Source organism: Cricetulus griseus, chromosome 3, assembly GCF_003668045.3.
Source record: "Cricetulus griseus strain 17A/GY chromosome 3, alternate assembly CriGri-PICRH-1.0, whole genome shotgun sequence".
NCBI lineage: Eukaryota > Metazoa > Chordata > Mammalia > Rodentia > Cricetidae > Cricetulus > Cricetulus griseus.
The window spans coordinates 176749052-176770428 of NC_048596.1; positions in this window are offsets into that span (position 1 = coordinate 176749052).

Consider the following 21377-nt stretch of genomic DNA (forward strand, 5'->3'; position numbering starts at 1 on the left):
GAGGAAGTAAACAACTCAGAAGCTCCAGAAAACTCCCAAAATTTATTAGATATAGTAGGTCCTTCCCTCCTCAAGCTTGTATGAGCAGTAAGGATTGCTGAGAGATAATCTCAGAAGAGCCAAATTGTCTGGAAGAGGCAGAGTTGAGTCAAGCTTCTTTAAAAGGCTTTCTCCAATTGATTGAGCTGGATGCACATCCTGTAGTGTGCACCAGGTTTCCAGGTTTTCAGAGTCATTAACAATAATAGAGTGGATATTCCTGTAAGCAACTCTAGAAAATACATTGGTTTACCAAGCCAGACTTTCTTGGTTTCCCTTCCAAGATACCAAGATACTTTTCCCTGTCCTGAACTGGGGAAAGTAGTATTTGTTCACATCTTCCCAGAAATAGGCATGTCATAAGACAGCATGTCATACCAGAGAGCTCTAGCAGAAGAAAAAAATTAAACTTTTCTAGTGTTTCACAGAAAATAAATAAAAAAGCTCCCAAATTAGATGTTATACAGAAAATGTGTTAAATGAAAGAATAGGGCTCAATGCTGATAAGACACAAGGTCGGTTGTTGGCAAATGAACACATTCAATGAAAATAATAAGTTAGTCCACACACATTTTGTGGCTTGAGTATGCCTTTCTTCCATCCAAGAACAACAGCATAATATTAACTAATCTACTGCTTTTGATAATATTATCAAACATGATAATACTATATCAAGAACATACTGTGTTTTCACTTCTATAATCTGTCCTACACTATATTACTGTCGTGCTTTGGGTCCCCCGTCTCTGATCTCTTCATTGATTCCTAACCTCTTTGAAAATATTTTGAAGATGACTAAATATGCTTTTGTCTATCTGGGATGGAGGTCTTTTATGTAGTTTTATATAGTCTAGCAGACTAAAATATCCACTTAAGTAGATATTTTTATAAACTGGTTACTGTCCAAATATTCACTCATCATCTGAGTGGAATGAGTAGGAAAATTCAGGAAGAAATGAAAATAAAAAATATCACACTAATGTCTTTGGATTCTATTGCTGTAAAGACACACTGTGACTAAAGAGCCAGTTGGGAAAGTGAAAAATTTATTATGCTTACACAGCATACCACAGCATTGTTATTTAATCACTCAAGGAAGTCAGGACAGGAACTCAAACAGGGCAGGATCCCAGAGGCAGGGGATGATGCAGAGACCATGAAGGGGAGCTGCTTACTGGCTTACTTCCCATGGCTTTCTCAGCTCACCTTATTATAGAACCCAGGACAATCAGCCCACAGATGGCGTCACCCACTGTGGGCTATGCCCTCTCACATTGATCACTAAATGAAAATACCTTTCAACTGGATCTCAAGGAGGCATTTCCTCAGCTGAGGCTCCTTTGTATGACGACTCTAGCTTTTGTAAAGAAGACACACAATACTAGCCAGTACACTCTAATTACTAGCAAAAATGATGGGTATGTCAACAAGTAATATATAAATATACATTAATTATTCTGTTTACTAAACTCTTAGTTCTCTTCTATTCAAAATGGAAATAAGATTTCTCTCCTACATAACTGTACTGATTAATAATGAGAACTGTAATTTTACAGTAGATATCTGGAGTGTAAAAACATGTTACTTATTTTCTCCTTAAATCTATCGTTCATCTTTTATACTTTCTATTTCTATTTTCATAATCACTTCATCCTGTCAATATTATCTCTTTTTGGGTAATGAGATTTTATCACACCCAGGAAGAGAATTTGAGACAGACAACAACAAAAGCAAATGCATGTTAATATTCTTGTGTATTTTACTTGTAGGAGCTTATGATATTTTTGTAGCACTGTTTCATCTATATCATTTATAAGTTTGCTTATTTAAATTTATTATATTAAGCATACCTAACAGTGGCTCCAATACCATCATTATCAACAAAAACAGAAGCAGCACCAGCAGCAGGACACCATTTGAATGACAGATTTTGTAGTAGTCATTAGAACTAGCAACCCTCTGGCTTTATGTAAGTTACTTGTTACAATCTTTATGAACTTGAAGCAAATGCAATTACTTCATTTAGGAGATATTTGGGGGGGGAATAATTTGAGAGTGAAAAGAGAGGAAGGAAGAGGAGGATATCTTTATGTCTAGTTGAATTGTGATTGAAGACTGAAAACAAATCATGTTTATCAAATGTCATTGCCATTAGATGAGAGTCATCTCTAAGGGCTATGAAAATATCCCCAAACTGGTTAGCTCAAGAATGTTGCTCAGAGACATTGTACTATAATTGAGAAGGTCAAGTGTTGAGCATGTGCAGGTATTAACAAGCTAGAATTGGAAATCATAACTCTACAAAGTTGGCATAATTTACTGCTGATATAAATGCAAAAAGAAATCCAAAAACACATTTTGATATGAAACTGGTAGTTAGGTAGGCAAATTTCTATCACTATAACAAATACTTAAGATAGCCTACATACAAAGAGTTAAGTTTCTTTTTGGCTATAGTTTCTGAAGCTGATGAATGACTCTGATCATATTACACATAAGGCATGGCAGTAGATTACCTGTGTAACAGATCAAAATCACCAAACCATGCCCAAACTTTGAGAAAAGGGGGAAATTAAGGGACCAGGTCCTCACAATCATTTTATGAAGCATGAACCTAGTGATCCAAAACCTTCCATTAGATGCCATTGCTACAAAGATCCATAAGCTCCCAACAGTGCTGCATTGGGTTCAAACATTTTGCATACCAGTCTCCATGAGAGTATTATTAGTTCCAAATGTCCATAGGTTCTATTGTTGCTGAGCTTAATAGCTCAATCTAACTATGTGTTGAATTATTAAAAAAAGAAACAAAAGAAAATTGATTCCTTGAGGAAAATGATTAAAAAGTAAATGCTGGAGCCTAAATTGAAATTTCTAAGCTGCATAACACATACACTGATGTCTACAAACTATCCCAAGTCAAAGGCATTCAGGAATCTGCAGTTGGGATATACAAAGTGACTATGCTTATGCCATATTTTGCTTATAAGTAAGTAGGATTACATAATTCAGTTGAAAGTTAGAAAATGGCTAAGCCTAGAGAATTTTAGCACTAGATGGGGCACTGACACTATATGTTTTTCATTTGAAGACATATTAGCAGTCTGGCTAGAGACAGCAAGTAGGCAAAGACAACTAGACTAGACAAATTCACAGAGTTATATCACATATAACTTCTCCAGATTTCTTTATAATCTGTGGAAGAGATTTTTGCTTAGTTACTCTTTTATTGATAGGAGGAGACACTACAAACAAAGCAATTTATAAAGTACAACACTTAGTTTGTGGCTTCCTTCCAATTTCAGAATGTTAGTTCCTGTCCAACAAGTCTGGGTGCATGGCACTGAAGCAGTTGGTTACAGTTTACCTCCTTATCTAGGAGCCTGAATAGAAGGACAGCATGGCTAGGCCTTGAAACCTTAAAACCCTGATCTCAGAGATAGTTCAGAAAAAGTTCCCAAGTGAACATTTATCTAAGCCAATGTCATAATGAAATTTATCTTACTCAACTACCTCATTCTGAAACCTGATTACTTGACAAACTCTGTTAACTTCCATGCAGTTAGTTATGTTGATAAGAATAGAACTCAAGCTGATAGACTCTACTAAACTAAAATGTCTGGAAAATGATAGTCAAACTTGAGTTGTTTCTTTATTAATAATTTCCAGGGTTTTATGTGTGCTTCATAAAGGAGGGAACTCCCTTTATGAAGGGAAATGATTAGCTATCTTCTGTTTTCCTTCTATTCCAAGAGGCTAGTAAGCTTCAAACCTCAAAAACATAGATAGAACTTCCCATTAAGGAATATCTGACTACTATATTTTTGCAAGTTTTGTCTACAGCCCTATGGAAGACAGTGCAATTAACCAATGATACCTGAACACCAAATTAGTGTTTGTTGAGTATTTATAGTGTTTAAGGCATTTTGTTAAGATTCTCTAATAGATGTTAAATGAGGCACAAAATAATTTTGCTCACTTTTACTTTTCAGTTTTATGTAAAGAATCTTGGAAACTGCCTTTCCCTTATAAAGAAGTAAAATACTCAACAAATAGGTATAAGGCTTCTAGACAGACAGGAGAATCAGGTGCATGGGGTACAGATTGGAATTTAGAAATAGGAAGAAAGGGTGGTGTGGGGAACATCTTATGGGAGATCTCAGAATTATGAGACATTATGGTAACCAGTGTTGGGTTAAAAATACCCTCATCATACCTTATATTATAAAAAGTGCAATATATACCATTCTGAAAGTTCAAAATGATATTCACTGGTATGTAACTTATACTTTCTCTTGGCTTGCCAACACTCTCATTATCAGGTTAAGAAGCAAATACCCTAGTCTTAATAATCTTGAACCCAGAAGAAAATAGTTAACAGCCCATATATGGCATCATTACTACTTTAATGATTTTGAGAGAAGCAGGAAGTCATCTATACTTCAAACCCTTTCAAGCAACTCAAAATGAAAGGAAGACAATAGTATTAGAGGTGCTAATTAGAATACACAGGAAAGTAATCATGACATTAGATTTACAATGGTTGTATTCTATGTCAGAAAAATATAAACAACAAAATAAAAAAGTTATGTTCAACATCTGCTAACACACTTCACGAATCACAAGTGGATGACAAATATTCAAAAAATAGAATGAAGTAGATATTTTTAATGAACACTTTATTAAGAAACGATGAATGACAAGTAAGGAAGTTGTTTGACATTGTCTTTAGGATCTCAGAAACTGAAACTGCCATGAGATGGAAAAACACACCCATGGAAAAAGCTTAAATTGTCAAGTTCTGTAAGTTATATCTCCTAATACAGTAAATCTTAGTCATACCTATAAAATCTACTACATGTGAATATTAAAATATAAACATAAATCTTGGAATTATATTAAAGCTTCTTGCCAGAAACACTCATTATTGAATAATAAATATACATTGCAGCCAACTATTAAAGGAAAAGCATTCATCTTGTACTGAAAATATAATTTTTACAGAATCCTTTGACAATATTGGATTCCCAATAATTCTTACCTTACCTTTCATCTTTTAGATAGCTAATAAAAAGTTGCAGTGTGAAATCAATCTGTGATATTGATCATAATGGAGAAGAAGTTTCACATTCTGAGTCTGCTCCTGCAAAAGGCAAGGAACCAGCAAACTGACAAAGTATTGTCCTAATCCATGAGGATGAAAGTCCGAGGGGCTCCCACCTTGGCACAGGACTTGATTTAGTGCTGAAGTACAATAGGTTCACTAACAATGATATATGGTAAGAACCCATGAAATTGATGTATTCTTAAATAGAAATAAAAGTGGGTAAAACTGGATTGACAATATCTAAATTCATATAATTAATACACAGGATATGCTTTTCGTAATCGTTATCTGATTCTTGATAATAATGTTCATCTGGAAAATTTCATGAATCTGGGTAAATGTGTACACATAATGTGACAACATTGTACCAAATTAGTACAGGTGGGGGACGTGCTTATATTCTACATTTACAGTACCCAGCAAAGCAAGGAGTCGTGGTGGAAGGGCACAAACACAGACAGAAAATAGACAGATTCCTAAAACTGAACTGCTTGACTTCACCAATTTGCATGTTCTACTTGACAAGCCCTGACTTTGTCTTTGAGCTAGTCTAAATTTTGTAGAAACATGCCCTGGAAACAAGTAGATGTTAAAGGAGCACTCCTGTCTGTAATAGAGAAAGTCTTATTCAGGCTGCTAATTATGCTTATTTATCCCATCCTGGTTTGTTTGCTTTGCTCTCTCTCAATGAAAGGCATCATACCATGATCTTTAAGTTCAGACATTCTTACAAAGCCTCCTACTGTGCAAAGCTTAGCTGAAAATCTCATATCGAAACCTATCCGGGGTGAAGCTAAAATATTATTAGTTCACCATTATTCAAAATAAAATTTACAATTGTCTTTGGATGATAACTGTTTTCCCCAAGAGCTCATTGCTGAATGTTTTCCTATGCTAACACATGCCAAACTGCCACTGTTAACTCAACTGTCTAATACTACAACTCACCTTAATCAGTGTTTAATGCCAGAGTTGTCATTTGCCAAGAAAACTGAAATAAATATCTAAGAAGCATTTCAATTGTGAAACTGTTTTTCAAGTGTGAGATCATTTCTTGTTATGAAAAGGCAAATGTATACCATATGTGTGTATTCCTTAAGACTTGTGAGATAATTGCTTCAATTTAACTGACAGTGTGAGAATGCATTTTGCACAGTTGTGAATGGTGTCAACAAAGAATGCTCTTGAATAACAGAAAAGTTACAAAGCAAACTTGGGAAGAAAAGAGCTAGCTTCTGCTGAAACCCCTTCTGCTAGAAGATGAATGAGATATTAGCTTCTTGGAAGTCTGTCCCCATGACTCAAATTGCATCCTTGATTTATTACAAAAACTAAGCAAATAAAATAGACATACATACAATGCACCACTACTCACAGCAAAACAAAAGAAACAAGCAAAACAATAAGATAGAGTAAGACTCCAGATACTCAAAGAAATACACAATATCAAAATACTGCTCTAAATTTATATTCATGCTGGCATTTTTGAAAGTCTACAGATGTCACAAGGATAAGAAGTTGTGTGATCACTGGAGATGAAATATTTATTTGAAAATTAAAATTTTCCCATCTCTGATATCCACTAAGTGTCATGACATTGAATGCAAGTTATGGTTGTGTTTTATTTTATCAAATTATGGTTTGGGGTCTAGAGAAATAGCTCAGAGGAAAAGAGTGTGGGTTGTGTAAGCTTGTGGACCTTAGTTCAGACCTTAGCACCAAGCTCAATGCTGGGCATGGTTCACATAGGCCATATTCCCAGGATGTAGGGGAAAGAGACAGGATTGTAGGATGTGCTGGCTGCCAACCTAGCTGTAGATTTTGTTTCAAGGCAATAAGGTGAATAGACATAGAACAAGACACCATACCCCATATCGTCCACTGGCCTCAGCATGCACATGGTCATATAAACCTACATATGTCTGGCACATACACATATATTATACTTTTCTGTTTTATTAAATTGGATATAGTATTATATTTTCTGAGGACTTTTGTGGAAATTAAATGTGTTCCTCTAAGCAAAACAATAATTACTGTTATGAGCTCAGGATAAAAACATTAGAGGTTCTAATAATCATTGTGAACACAACTACATACCCAGTTCCTTCTAGCAATAAAATACTATATCTCTTTCTTCATCTATTGAATTAACTTCATGTCATGTTGATATCCTTTAAGTGTTATTATAAATCATTGGACAGAAAAATATTTTATCCCAGCATACAACATAAATATGCATTTGGAAAAAACATTTATTTTCTTTAATCAAATGTAAAGATATTTTTTCATGTGAAGACATTGACAGATTTCAATATTAACTGAATTATATTTATACTATATTATTTACCTGAGCTGGTGCTAGCAGCAGATTTTGCCTGGAGTAATTGTTCAGATCAGTGGTCTGTGGCAAAGGACAGAAGAAATTAGACTTTTAAGACTTTTAATTAATACAGAGTAGAAGCCAGAGAGATATAACTGTTGGAGCATCTGCTAAACTATAAATCTCTGTGCAGAAATGATTCTTTGTTTGATTGTAATTCAATATTTGGAAATAATCAGACACAACATGAAGTTCATTGCAAAAAATTTTATTTAACGTAGAATGTAAACCTACAGTGCATCGATCTATGCCAAGTTGAATTTTATCATCATAGAATGAAAGGAGGCTAAACATATTTTATTAAATACATGTATTTATTGCTCAAATTTCTGCTCAGTTGATAATATTTGACATCTCTGGAAATATATTAAAACTTAACCCTACTGAAAGAATGAGAAAAGTAACTTGCATGTACGAATGTATTTGTAATGTATATGAATATCACATCATGCCAGGACAGGTGGAAGTGTCTTAGAATCCCACTACTGGAAAGGGAGTGGATCTGGAGTGGAGTGTAGGTGGGGAGGATCTTGGAGGAGTAGAGGAGGGGAAAATATAGTAAGTATACATTGTATAAGAAAAGAATCTATTTTCAATAAAATGGAAAGAAAGAAGAGAAGAGAAGAGAAGAAAAAAGAACAGAATCCCAGTGCTGGGTAGGTTATGGCAAGAGAAAAATAGTTTCAATTCTCTTCCAGGGCACAGAGAAAATTGAAGTTTAACCTAGGAAACTCAGCAAGATCATCTCTTAAAATTAAAAGTTAAAATAGGGAAAACAGGACAGAGAGTTGGGATTTAGCTCAGAGGTAGAGCATGTGAGTCCCCTGTTCTAAACCCTAGAACATTAAAAGAAAGAAAAACAAAATTCTTGTTATATTACAGTTTCTTGACAAAAGAAAGAGAAGCCCAAACAGTAGTATCATTAGGGAAAATACAGTGGATTCATTCAGGATGATTAATGAATGCCCAGAGTCTGAGGCAGGGGTAGACAATGACTGAATGGGTACCAATCAGAAGATTTTCACTCCCTTGACTCTCATGACCCATACAAGCCCTTATCTTCCCAAGTGTAAATTAAGTTGGGTCAGTAAGATCAATAAAAGGGGAAATGATTGCCAAGGAAGCCCACAGACCTGTATTTGGTACATCTTCCATAAAGATAGAAGAGAGACTCCTCTTGGCTTCATCTGACATTGTTATTATAATTTTACCCTCCTCACTTCTGTATTCACCTTTCTCCTCACTAAAGATATCCCTTTTACCATTCCACTATCAGATCACCTGTAGTAAGTATCCTGCTATTGTCCTCTCTATTACTCCCAAACAATATCCTAGCAAAGCTTCCATTTACTTTTTGTTTCTGCAGTTATTCCAGTCTATGTATCACATATGAAGATTTGGAGCTAGGAGCCTCCAATGAGATAGACCATGCAATGTTTTCCCTTCTGACCTCACTTAATGTGATCTTTTCTAGTTATATCCATTTAGTTGCAAAGTTGATGATTTTTTTTTTCTTTAAGCTGTATGGTATTCCACAGTGTATATGTACAGTATTTTGTTATCCATTTGTAGGTTGAAGGACATTTGCCCTATAATTTTCCTGTCTACTATGACTACAGAAGCAGTGAACATGGATGAGCAAGTGTCTGTGGAGTAGAATCTCCAGTCCTTTGGGCATATGCCAAAGATTGCTATAGCTGGGTCACATAGTAGATTTATTTTTATTTTTTTTGAGAATTCTCCATACTGATTTCCACTTTTTAATCATGGCAATAGTGAATGAAGGGTTCCCATTTCTCCACATTACCTCCAGCATTTGTTGCCAGTTGTTTTCTTTATCTTTGACATTTTAATGGAATGTGATGAAATCACAAAGGTTTTTGCTTTCTTGGCTTGTTATGTTTCCCTAATAGGTTGGTACATTGAACTTATTTTGAGGTATTTCTTAGCTCTTATACTCTTCTTTTAAGAACTCTGTGTTCAGGTTCCAAATCAAGGAAACTTCCATTTGCAACAGATTGATACCACAAAAGAAAACCATGACTAATGAAAATTCAAAGTTGTGAATCCCAGACATAGCAGATACATCTCTAAAATGCTGCAGGACCTAGAGTTGAGGGAACATTGATGAAAGTGTGGCAAATATTGCAAATCCAGATCAAGGGTTTTACTGTGAGATTTGTCTTCTAGGAATGTCAGAGCCTACACAATAATGTTTTACCCACATGACTTCGCAAATATGATCTGAACAAGAACAATAACAGACATGCCAATGAGAACAGAGGAAAGCACATGAGGCCCTCAACTGCAAAAATTATTACAGCAACCAAGGAATTCAAAGAACTAGAGACTCTTTCCCAGTGAAGAGTACACCATTATTGGCTATCCAATATCAAATTGTCAGCCCTGACAACACATATACAGGGACCACACAGACTTAGTATGTTAAAGTGTGTGTGTGTGTGTGTGTGTGTGTGTGTGTGTGTGTGTGTGTGTATAATACATATATATATATATATATATATATATATATACATATATGTAAGTGAATACAATGAGAAAGATAGTTTATAGGGGAGGTGTTACAGAGAAGAAAGCAAAGGTAGAAATGTTGTAATTTTAGTATAATAACAAAGAGAGAGAGAAAAGAACTATACAAGGTTGTTTCCTGACCTATACACGAACAGGCACATGTACAGTACACACATGAACACACAATTAATATTGTATCTTTATATATAACCAGTAGATTAGGGCTGGAGACACAGCTAGGAAGTTGGGAGCATCCCCTACTCTTCCAGAGGTTATGGGCTAGGTTCACAGCAACTACATTGTAGCTCACAGCTCTGGTGCCTCTTCTGGCAGGCAGGTAGAACAGTGTATATATAATGAATAAATAAATAAATAAAAAAAACAAGAGTAGATTAGCCAAGAGTCAGTTTTCGCTTGCATCACCAGCAGATGTGAGACATGCTATCTTAGGTGGAAGGCACACTTCATTGTGTTCTACTCAGTGAAATGTGAAGATCACCTTAGCCAAGACACATCCTCATTACTTAGACCTCAAAATCCTTTAGTTAGATTTATACTACTCATTTTAATACTCAGAAGTAATTTTGCTTTACTTTTTTAAGAAATTATAAACTCACATAGAAAATGCAGTTTTGTTATTCTTCTTTAACCTTCAATGAATTATACAGTTGACAAGTACCAATCACTGCATCAGTTTTACAGAAAGTAATTAGTGACATTTCAACTACAAACACAATTTTCAGTTATTCTTTCCCATTAAAGAGTGGCTCTATCATCAGAAACACATAAGTTGTCACAGTGGAGTTGGAAGAAATGACATAGTTTTAATGGAAAACAAAAAATCATATTTTTAGAAGCAGTAGAGATAGCCTAGTAAAAGAATGTACTATATGGGAAAGTCATGATAAAAATGGAGTTCTGATGTCTAATGATGGAGCTGAATGGTATATACTAGACTAGGGTTGTGTGCACCATATTTAGTCTCCTGTACTGATAAGACCATCTGAGAAATGAAAATATCACCTCAAATATAAATAGTAACACAATACACAAACATAAGAATTTATTAAAGAAATCACTCAAATTTGCACAAAAACAATCAGGGTCCTACATCAAGAATTATGCATAAAGTTTTCATTAAGGTAAGATTTACAATAAAATGTCAGAAGCAATTTAAATGATTAACTCTAGTTTAGAACCATATACGTGGACAAACAGGCACTGATACAAACATTTAATGAGATTAAATCATGCACAAATTGCTACGCCCACGGCGGTCACGCCTGTGTAGCAGAAGATGCCACTAAGGCGGGTTAAGGCCGCTGGGTTGGGGTCTGTGCTCCCCTGAGATGAGCCCCAGGCGGTTCCCTGGTGATCATGATGCCCGATGAGTCAACTCGAAGCAGCTGTCATTGGTGCCACTGCAGCCTCTTCTTCCTTGTCTTTTTGTTCTGTGTATTTCTTGTGTCTTGCCAGCAAACTACACTGATGTTAAAGGAACATCTGAGGACATGCTAAACTCTGTCCCACCGTTTATCAAAGCCTTTGCTGAAGTGGCCAGTTTAGGGAATAGATGGGTGAATCATGAGGAAAAAGACAACTTTAGAAAGACTTGCCTTTCTTAAAAAGAATAGCTAGATCTAGAAAGCCCTGGTGTAGATGGGATAAAGAAGAGAGGAAAGAAGTATTAGAAAGCATGAAGCCAGCATTAAAATACTGGGTGACTTTATAGAAAGGATTTGATAGATTTCATGATGTAGAAGAACTTTATGAGGCTTATTTTACAGGAGACTTAGACTCTGAGACCTAAAGATATCTAGGGCCACAAAATCAGGAAATGGGTAGAGACGTGGTTGATGGTATGAGACAGATTTTGGAGAACTCTTAGATCATGTCCTTGGGCAATGACCACAATCTGAAGCTGAGAATAGATCATCTATAAACAATTTTGCTGTTCTTTTTCTTTCTGTTGTATGATCTGGTGATGTAGCCCCCTTGCCAAGTTCCCTGATCCCACTTGCCAAGTTCCCTGATCCCCCTTGCCAAGTTCCCTGATTGTAACAGTATATAAGCATTGCTTGAGAAGAAGTAAAGTTGCAGCAGCATATTCAACTACATTGAGTGTGTCTGTCTGTCATTTCCTCGCCGATTCCTGATTTCTCCTAGAGCCTTCTCCCTTGTTCCCCTCGGTCGGTGGTCTCCACGAGAGGCGGTCCGTGGCAACAAATGATGTCATGCAAGCTAATAGAATTGCCATTAATATAGAACAATAAAAATATCTATTAGTAGTAGTCTTCACCAGGATTTTAGATTATGTGGCAACAAATGGTATTATTATTAGCTTTTCTTCATTTTCTAAACTGCAAATAATTTATTAAATTGCATTTACACGGACTAATCTAATATATGTAATAACAGTAAAATACCATTTATTAACCTTCAGACTCTTATTATTGAGAAGTATTCAAAATAAACAATTTTTATATGTCTGAGAAGGTAGTTAACTATGTCATCTATTCAGTTGAAGTACATTTATTGAGCACCTTTTATGTACTAGCTGTTGTACTCAGGACAGTGAGTCCTAAGTGGATAGCATCCTTAGGTATGTTTTACTTTACAGAAATATCAACTCATCACCAAAGAAACCTGTCTTTTCTCTCATAGAACTTATGTTCTAGGAAGGAAGCAAGCAAAAGAAAAAAAATCATACCAAAAATATGTGACTTGAAACAGGCACCTTGAAGGAAGTAGAGCTTAATAATAAACAATAACTGTTGGAAACTCAAGGAGGTCTTAAGGGGAAAAGGTAACATTTTATTTAAGAAATTAGATTACAAAGTCACATACAAGAAGTTCTGGAAAAGACCGGGGAGAGGAGAGGTAAAGAAGAGAAGGGAGGACAGGATATGACCAGAAAGGAGGAGAGGGGAGAGGAGAGGAAGCACTTACTAACTATCTGAATCACAGAAAAGCATCAATATAACACCTACACCAAAAAAAAGAAAAAGACAATTGCATAGGGAGGAAAGGCATTTGGAAATTTGAGTGACATTGTAGCTGATGCAGGAAGGGTATTGAACTTGTATCCTAATTAATAAAATTTCTTTGTTATTTTTTTTAAGCTGGAATGAATAAGATCCCTCACAGGACATCATTGTGGCTGTCTGGAATACATGGATAAGTGGGAAATGCTGGGGAATTACTGTTTGACCCCTATGACATTATCAAATCCAGCTGTCAGTCATGGGTCGGCATCTTTGTGCTCCTCCTAAAAAAATAAAAAAATAAATAAAAAAACTCTACCAGAAGGTACAGTGAGAAAAACAGAGGCCTAAGATGTGTCTTGTTGAGAGTTGAGAACACAGAATACTCAGAGGGAAATTCCAGGTCACATGCTGCACTTGTCTGAAAATAAATCAACACGATTGTATTTATAACTGATCCCATTAGTGATATTAAGCAGTAAGGGCATGGGGGACCAGAGAAGACTGAACAGACATCAATGTTTTCACTTTGATGTTTATAATAACTTACTTGATAATAGTATCAGATGGAATCATTATTGTTGTTACTGATACTGCAGATGATAGAGAAGCAATTCTTTTCTGTATTAACTTTCTTTTCTTTTCTGTTTTATTTAAATTAGAAACAATCTTATTTTAAATATCAATCCCAGTTCCCTCTCCCTCCCATCCTACCATGCCCCTGCCCCCATCCTATTCCCCATTCTGCTCCACAGGGAGAGTGAGGCCTTCCATGGAGGATCTTCAATATCTGTAACATCAGTTGGGGCATGGCCTAGGCCCTTCCCATATATCTGGGCTAAGAAAGTATCCAAAAGTCCATTTGTGCACTAGGGATAAATACTGTTCCACTACCAGAGGTCCCATAGATTAACCAGACCTCCACACTGACACCCAAGTTCAGGGGGCCTGTTTCTGTCCTATGCTGTTTTCCCAGCTGTCAGTCTGGAGTCCGTGTGAGCTCCCACTTGCTCAGATCACCTGTTTCTGTGGGTTTACTCAGCCTGTTTTTTATCTCTTTGTTAATCACAACTCTCTCTTTAAAACTGGATTCCAGGATTTCGGCTCAGTACTTAGCTGTGGGTCTCTGCTTCTTCTTCCATCAGCTACTGGATGAACGGTCTAGAATGTCAATTAAGGTAGTCATCAAGCTCATTATAGGGGCAGGGCATTTAAGGTAGCCTCTCCACTATTGTTGAGATGCTTAGTTGGGGTCATCCTTGTAGATCTCTGGACTTTTCCTAAGTGCCAGATTTTCTTTAAACCTATAATGGCTCCCTCTTATAAGGTATCTCTTTTCTTGCTTTCCTCTATTTTTCCCCTTACTAAATTTCCTGCTCCCTCATGTCCTCCTCCTCACTCCTCTTCTCTCCTTCCTTTTCTCCTAACTCTCCCCCACTCCTTGCTCCCAATTTGCTCAGTAGAACTTGTCCCTATCCCCTTAGAACCAGACTCATTCCAGCCTGTGTAATGAAATACTGGCGAGAAGCTGCCATGCACTAATCTTTTAAATCACATTGCAAAATCTAAGAGTCTGGAGACTGTATTCTAACATCCTCATCACAAGCTCTCCTCAGGTGGCTTGATACTGAGGCAGATGTGGGAAGTTCTCTCTCTTCCATACCACATAACACACTGTCTTGAAGCAAAGCACTCATGTACCTGCAATTTTGTGTATGCATGTGGTTTGGGGAGGCAGTTCAGAACGAGTGCTTCATCAAGAAATACCACATTAAAAAATAAGACATACTTTTTGATTCCTTATTCATGACTTTTGACTCATCTTAATTCAGAATTTAGATAATTATCTTTATTACAAAATAGGTGAAGGTATTCTTGTCCAAGAAATGATTCAAAATCTTAAGAACAAATGCAATTTCCTTTGAAATTTCCCTATCTGATTTTTAAGGAAAAGTTGGAATCTTATTTAAAGCAAACGTTTTATTAAAATTACATTCAGTAAGAGGAAAAAATGCAGCACTCTGAAAGTCAACATAATCTAGGTCATGACACACTAGAGAAATCAAATTATTTCCTGTTTGATATATTGTGCTTTTTTTTCAGTCTAAGTAGTTGGGTTTTGAATGGATGTTCAGCTGTTCAAGTAGATAAAGCACTGCTTTAATGCAGGGCATTAGAGACGACAGAGAGCTTCGGTTCCTGGAACCAGCCATCAAGGGAAGCAGTATATGAGGATCAAAGATTGTTCTTACCTTGGGATTCTTTGATGCTAACATCTTTGCATGTCCTTGGTGAATCACTTGCACCTTCTCAGTCATTTCAACATGTAAGAGGGAAAGGGAAGAGCACAGGCATTCATTTCATGTCATTTGTATACAAACCCTACTGAAGGCTTTCTAGGTGATAGATCACTAAACTTCTGCAAAAATGCAGTAAGACGTAACTATATTCTAATAATCTTTCATACAATGATATTGAGTCTTAATGTCAATAAATGATTTAGCCAAGGTCATGTAAAACACAAGAAAAAGTCCACTTGATTCTAATTGCCTGTCTTATGTTATTCTCTGCTATTTTGTGTTATCTTGCACAATGAATTTCTATTCCTAGAGAATTAAATAAAAATCCTTCCTATTAAGTTTGAATGCTGCTCAGGTCACAGAAAGGACAAATACATACACTGTTTATGATTCTACTTAGCTGTGTACTCACCATATTGCAGTAGGGCATCAAAGGGACTTTTGTAAGGAGAAGAAGAATCCTGAAGACTGTGCACAAGGATTATACACAAGGCAGGAAACTATTTTCATCCCCCTAGAAGCTCTAATCCATAGATTTACATGTCCTGGAAAAATGTGCCAAGAAATTAATGGTGAAAAGTAGCTGACAGTGACACTAGGATGAACCAACAATGTCTAAGAAGAGTCAGGTGGATGGAATGAAGGCATTTGTTTTGATTGTTGCCAGATATTTCCATACCAGCAATATAGTTCTTGTTGAATTGATTCAACCTTATTGCAATAGCCTCGAAAAGGCATTGATACCTACTTCTAAACGTCTTGAGAAATATTAAGTTTGTTCTGGAGCTTTTAGTTATCAGTTACTCCCAGCACAGTTATGGTACTGATTACGAGGTCGAGTATAGCTAGAGCTAGAGGATGTATATGTCTCCTCTTGTCTTCAGGGACCTGCCCAGGAGTGGCTGTAGGTTGTATGGCTGCCATCCTTCAGTTTCTTCATCATCCCAATAGTACTGCAGTTGATCCTAGTTTAGAATGTGTTTTACCTCTTCAATCCTCTCATAATACCAAATATGGTTGCTTGTAGAATCGCACACAAGTTTCAGAGTGATTTGTTGACCAAATGAATTACTTCTGATCTGTGTTGTCCCAAATCTCTAATACAAAGTGATAAACCATTGAGATGTTGAACTAATTGCCCAATGAATTCTGTGTTTATTTCATCATAATAGCTTCTATATTTATTCTTAATTTCAGGCACAGGTCTCCGAAGTATAACTCAAAAAAACATTTATCTTCCACTCTTGAATTGTTTTTATTTCCCTCAGTAAGATAAAACCCACATCAACTAGCTGAAGAATATTTTGGAGGTCCATTACTGTGTATTAAATAACAGTCTGTTTTTATTGTATTCTCAGGCCTGATATATAACAATATATAAATAATAAAAAATTAGCATTTAGCATTAGCACATTACACATGTGCTAATGAATTAATTATGAACAATATTATATCCCATCAGCTTTGTGAAAGTTAGTTCTCAGTTGTCATGCTCTGGATCCCTCTCTCAGTGTACTCTGCCTTGGTACTCCATCAATACAGCTGCAAGCAGTTCCATTTCATACTGCATTTGTTTACACTGCCTTTCTTCACATACACAGGCTTTTCTCAGCAAAGCACGTGCTAATTTGTTTTCTTTACTTTTATGCCAGTAAAAACATAGGCTCTCTAAGGACAGCCAGCCTCTTGGTTATTCTGCCAACTGACTCTTTAGCAGGGAGGGGAATTCCAGATACATACACTGAATTAAACAATAACCAACATAAAAACTATTTACTTTGCAATCAGGAAGTTGACGTTGTTTGTTCCGAAGCATGAGCTGGAAAACTCTAACTAGGAATTTTGCAGCTTGGTGGCTGATTTCTTTTTTATGTCTTCTTTATGTTTTCCATGGAATTTGACAGTAGTCTAAGAGGAATGTAACAAAGACTGTAACAAAACTACAGAATTTAGTTTTTCTAGGGTAAAAGACCCTGGTAAAGTTGCTATGATTAAGCAACTAATGTACAAATGCTTTTGCTTGTTGAGCCATCTCAGTGACACTAAAAATGATTTTGAAAAGAAAATAAATAACTATTCCCTCAACATGTAGCCTCTAGCCATGTACTACTGTCTGATGACAAACTGGTCTTCCTTAACCCAAGACAATATACTGCTTTGTTGCCATCTCTATAAATGTATCATCTTGAGAATGTTACAGTTTAATCATATTTTACATGTACTATGAAGATTGGTTATTTTCAACTAGCATAATTTCTGGAAATTTATCTAAAGATATTGGACCGATAGTCTATTCCTTTGAATTGTTCAGTGGTGTTTCATAATTTATTAAGAGTGTCACTACATAAATCTGTTTCCAAGATTTATGCTGCATCTTTCAAAAACATGTAGAAATATTTGTGTTGTTATCACTTTAACATATTAAACTGTCACTGCTGTTGGCAAGAACACTCTATATCCTATTAAATTTAGAGCCTAACTTTTTTCCGTTGCCTCAATATCCCCATCGGCAAGATATGATCACACTGTCTCAGCAGCTAGATGTAACACCATGAGAAGCCCACAAGTTTCCTGTTGTACATTTCCAGACAGCTATAACCTGGAATCCTAGAGACCTCCCCTTCCTCTCTACATCCCTCCCTTGTACTCTCCTCTTCATTTCTGTCCCACCCATCAGCTACTCAGTTTTTGGATTGAATCTATTCCCTGACAGCTCTTTCCATGTGGCTTCTAAATAGAATGCTCCACTTCCCTCTCTAGGAGGACCAGAGGATAATTGCCTCTTTCAAGTAGTTTATTTCTGCAGCCATGTTGGGAGTGTCTTTAAACACATCATAAGAAGAACTTGCTCCTAACTACAATGCAGGAGCTTTAGACAGTTATACAGTTTCCCAAAATGTTCACTAAATTTTATCTCTGCTAATTGCCTACAGAATACCTTGATTCTTTATGACCACTCTAGGATAGTGGACATGGGCTCTTTTACACTTCCCAAAGGTGACACACTATCTAAACTATTGGGGCAGTTTTACCCATGTAAAGCCTTGTTGTGGAATATTACTTTAACATATGTGACTTTTGTTTGTGCTGTGTTTGTTTAACTCTGTTCAGCTGTGTTACTGTGTGCTTGTCTAAAACTCCTGGTGGTGCTAACAAAAAGATGAATGAACAATAGCAAGGCAGGAGCAATATCAAGGATAGGTGGGGATTTGCAGGCAGCGAGTATAAATAGAAGGAGAAATGAGGAAAGGAGGGTAATCAGAGAACAAGGAGAGGAGGAAGACAAGGCCCAGCCACCCAGCCACCCAACCACCCTACCCCCAGCCAGCCATGGAGTAATAAGAAAGGTAAGAAATACAGAAATGAGAAAGATAAGAGCCCCAAAGAAAAAGATAGATGGTTTACTTTAAGAAAAGCTGATTAGAAACAAGCCATGCTAAGGCTGGCACTAATAATGAAGAATAAGCCTCCTTGTGTGATCTTCTTGGGAGCTGGATGGCAGCCCCCCCAAAAGAGCTAAAACAGTAATAAGAGCAAACCATCATATAAAACAGCCTTTTGGGTTTCTTTTCTGTTTATTTCTTGTCTGTGGCAATGAAATATTCTGAAAATATACATTATAAGAGAAGGGAACTTTTACTAAATATCAAAACAATGTTAATAATACACCTGAAGTCACTTAAGACTTAAAAATCCATAAAGTAGAGAATTCAAATCTGGACCTTCTTTTGGATAAATCACTCCAAATAGAAGCTTTTATTTTATTTCTCCCCTTAATGATACCAATGCACTATTAGTGACTAGGGTTAATTACTAATGCATATATTCTGCACACGGGAATAGGCTACCATCTAAGTTGGATCCTTGCCCCATATGCCTTCCCTTTCTGTCCAGTTTCATGAGTCTGAAACTGTGTTTCATATATATCTGTATTTGGCACTGTCTGTTCTGTGTTTGTTTGTGAATGATGTCAATTTGCATGTGTTATGTCTCTAAATTTAACCATGGGTGTATGATGAACTACTGAATTTTCTTTTTAGAAAATTTTCTCAAAGGTTTTATTGAAATATTAACAAGAAAATCATTATAAACTCAAATTAGAAGACAATATACAAAACATGGAACTATTTAATTTATTCCATTGTTTTATCATACTGTGGCATGCTTGGAGAAACATTTGATGACTGGCAACAGACTAATAAAGAATAAAACAAATACCTTGTTGTTGGAATTAGAAATACATTTAAGTTTCTATTAATGAGCTATTTGAGGGGCCAGAGAACAATTTCTAGGACCTTTCTTAGCAAACAAGTTGACTACCTTGAATTCCACAGAAGGCTTTAATGTAGACGCTCAGTACTTACTTAAAGACCTAATAACAAACAACAACGAGCATGTAAACCTTAGAATTGTTGACAGTTTTGTAGTATCTAATTAACTATGTAATACACTAAATGTTTGTCACTGTTTCCCAAAATTCACATTTGCCCCCAAGCATAATAATATTAAAAAGTGAAATCCAAGAGTGGTGAATAGGTCATCACAAGTGTTTTGGGATTTTAGTTCTAGAGGACAGAATAGGAGACTTCTTCGGATATTCCCATCACAATGATTTTTAACTCATTCTTCAATTCTTGTTTGAATGTAGAGAAGACCATGAGACAGAAAATGTGGGCAAATGGACTAAGTGCAGCCACAAGTTTGTAGTCAACAGGAAAATAGAAGTTTTACACAGGATGTAACTGTATTTTCAAAAAATGGAAAAAATATCAATTCTTAGATAATATAATGTTGCAGAGTCTGAAGATTTTTAAAAAATCAATTCTATATTTGTTTTCTTTTACTACATATTTCACAACTTTAAATGTAGGAGGTTACAATTACTGTGCCCCAGTCTGAGTCAGGAGTTTACACAGTGTTTATCTGTTTCCTCTTAAGCCTGTCATGTATTCATGTGTTCATGTGTATATCTGTGAAGGTCTTTAGGGGTATTGATGGGGGAAGTACTTCTCTGTGTATGTTTATCTTATTGATTGTTGAATAAAATACTGTTTGACCAATGAGACAGCAAATTAGACGGGAGTAGGATTTAAAGAGGATTCTGGGAAATGTAGTAGAGAAGTGGTGATCCAGCCAGGAAGTGACATAGCAAGGGGACTCATATTTAAGCGAAGGAGAAAAAGGAAGGCCCCCTTTTACCCTTCCCCTCTTCCAGCTGCAGGATGTGGGCCATAGGCAAGGAGGGATCTGATAAGATAAGTCTTATAAAATATATAGATTTATGATAATTGAGACTGAGCTAACAGATGAGAATCCTAGTCATTCGCCAAGCAGCTTTGAACCTAATACAAATTTCTGTGTATTCATTTGGGCCTAACTCTGGCGGGCGACTGGCATAAAGCTCAGACGTGGCAGTGGGATTCAGGCGGCTTTTGGCGGAAAGATTTATCGTAACAGGGTATGATCTTTATTTTGACATTCTTGAATACCTCAAATACACGTGATTAGAATGTTTAATTGTCAAGACAATTGATGATCAGTTGGTAAAATGCTCTATGTAAACCATGCACATTTTTCCTTTGTTCAGTTCCTATTCTTTAGTACACTGCCATAATACACTGGGGAGAGGGAGAGAGAGAGAGAGAGAGAGAGAGAGAGAGAGAGAGAGAGAGAGAGAGAGAGAGAGAGATGCTTTCATTTAATAAAGTTGGTGAAGCATCAGAAGACAGGAATTTTTTTCTCTCAAAGAACATTACATTCATCAAACAATAAGTCCCCAATTAGTAATTATAAGACTATTTATTAACTTGTAATAGAAAATAATGGATCCAGTAAGCTGAGTCCAGGAGGGGAAATTATATAAAAACCAAATGTAGAGTTAAGGAAACCTGATACCAAGACAATGGAATAGTGACTACAAAGAATAAAGCAAAAAAGAGTAACCAAAGGAAAAGAATAATAGAAAGGAAGCACTTATTCCATCATCATTCCTATTTTGTTTGATTAGTCAGTCAGCTGGAGAGATTGTGAAG